The sequence below is a fragment of the Lampris incognitus genome, unplaced genomic scaffold, assembly GCF_029633865.1.
Source record: "Lampris incognitus isolate fLamInc1 unplaced genomic scaffold, fLamInc1.hap2 scaffold_200, whole genome shotgun sequence".
Lineage (NCBI taxonomy): Eukaryota > Metazoa > Chordata > Actinopteri > Lampriformes > Lampridae > Lampris > Lampris incognitus.
The window spans coordinates 112,501-115,000 of record NW_026611159.1 but is presented as its reverse complement, the minus strand read 5'-3'; positions in this window follow the sequence as shown (position 1 = coordinate 115,000).

Below are 2,500 nucleotides of genomic sequence, written 5' to 3'. Positions count from 1 at the left end.
GAGAGAGAGAGCATACAGAGCACACACACACAGAGCACCACCAAGAGAAACAGTTTAGAAGGCTGCCGTGCACGATTTTCTATGTTTACTACTACGACTTTCGGCTTCTGCCGTTAGGGATCGCCACAGCGGATCATCCGTTTCCATGTCTTCCTGTCTTCTGCGTGTTCCTCTGTCACACCATCCACCTGCATGTCTTCCCTCACCACATCCATAAACCTCCTCTTTGGCCTTCCTCTTTTCCTCTTTCCTGGCAGCTCCATATTCAGCATCCAAACCGTCCAACTTGAGCAATCGTTCCTAATCTTGCTCTTCTTCGTTACTCCCAGTGAAAATGTTAGCATCCTCAACTCTGCCACCTCCAGCTCCGCCTCCTGCTGTCTTTTCGTCAGTGCCACTGTCTCTAAATCATATAACGTAGCTGGTCTCACGAACATCTTGTTAACCTTCCCTTTAACTGTTGCTGGTACCCTTCTGTCCTGACACTCTTCTCCACCCACTCCACCCTGCCTGCCCGTCTGCCTGCCTGCCTGCCTGCCTGCCTGCCTGCCTGCCTGCCTGCCTGCCTGCCTGCACTCTCTTCTTCACCTCTCTCCTGCACTCCCCGTTACTTTGGACAGTTGACCCCAAGTATTTAAAGTGAAATGCCTTTGTCACCTCCTCACGCGTAGGTATTCCGTCTTGCTCCTACTGACTTTCATTCCTCTTCTCTCCAGTGCATACCTCCACCTCTCCAGGCTCTCCTCACAATGAACTGCACCCTACTGTCGCTACAGATGACAATGTCATCCGCGAACATCATCGTCCATGGAGACTCCTGCCTGATCTTGTCCGTCAACCTGTCCATCACCGTTGCAACCAAGAAAGGGCTCAGAGCCGATCCTTGATGTAATCCCACCTCCACCTTGAACCCATCTGTCATTCCAACCACGCACCTCAGCATTGTCACACTTCCCTCATACATAGCCTGCACCACTCCTACATACTTCTCTGCAACTCTTGACTTCCTCCTACAATATCACACCTCCTCTCTCGGCACCCTGTCGTATGCTTTGTGTAAATCTACAAAGACACAATGCAACTCTTTCTGGCCTTCTCTGTACTTCTCAATCAACCAACCTTTTCTCTCTCTCTCTCTCTCTCTGTCTCTCTCATTTTCTTCATTTATCAGCCCGTCAAAGTAGTCCTTCCACTTCGTAGCACACTCTCCTCGCTTGGCAGCACATTTCCATCTGTATCTTTGATCGCCCTAACTTGTCGCACATCCTCGGCAGCTCGGTCTCTCTGTCTAGCCAATCTGTACAAGTCTTTTTCTCCTTCCTTAGTGTCTAACCTGTCATACAGCTCACCGTACGACTTTTCCTTTACCTTTGCCACCTCTCTCTTTGCTTTACGCTGCATCTCCTTGTACTCCTGTGTACTTTCTTCATCTCTCTGACTATCCCACTTCTTCTTTGCCAACCTTTTCCTCTGTATACTTTGCTCTACTTCCTCCTTCCACCACCACCACCACCACCGCCAAGTCTCCTTGTCTTCCTTCCTCTGTCCCGATGACCCACCAAGTACATTCCTAGCTGTCTTCCTCGCTATTTCTGCAGCGCTTGCCCAGCCATCTGGCAACTCTTCACTACCACTCAGTGCCTGTGTTAACTCCTGCCTGAACTCCACACAACAGTCTTCCTTCTTCAACTTCCACCATTTGATCTTCGGCTGTGTCTTCACTCGCTTCCTCATGTTGGTCTCCAAAGTCATCTTACAGACCACCATCCGATGCTGCCTAGCTACGTTCTCCCCTGTCACCACCTTGCAGTATGCAATCCGTTTTACATCGCGCCTTCTACACAAGATATAGTCCACCTGTGTGCACTTTCCTCCACTCGTATACGTCGTCACCCTGTGCTCCTCCCTCTTCTTGAAATATGTATTCACCTCAGCCATTTCCATCCTTTTCGCAAAATCGAACACCATCTGTCCTTCCACATTTCTCTCCTCGATTCCATACCTTACCATCAACTCCTCATCACCTCTGTTCCCTTCAGCAACGTGTCCATCGAAGTCCGCTCCAATCACCACTCCCTCCTCCTTGGGTACCCTTTCCACCACGTCGTCCAACTCAACTCCAGAATTCTTCTTTTTCGTCCATCTTACACCCGACTTGCGGGGCATATGCGCTGATAACCGTCAGCAATACACCTTCGATTTCCAGCTTCATAATCCTCACTCTGTCTGACACTGTGTTCACCTCCAGCACGCTCTTGACATACTCTTCCTTCAGAATGACCCCTACCCCATTTCTCCTCCCATTCGCACCATGGTAGAAGAGTTTGAACCCACCTGCGATACTCCTGGCCTTACTCCCCTTCCACCTTGTCTCTTGTCACCTTTCTTCTTTCCATCACGTCAGCCTGCTCTCTCCCTTTACTAGCCATAGTGCCAACATTCAAAGTTCCGACTGACTCTCACCTCCACACGCCTACCCTTCCTCCTCTCTAGCTGCCTC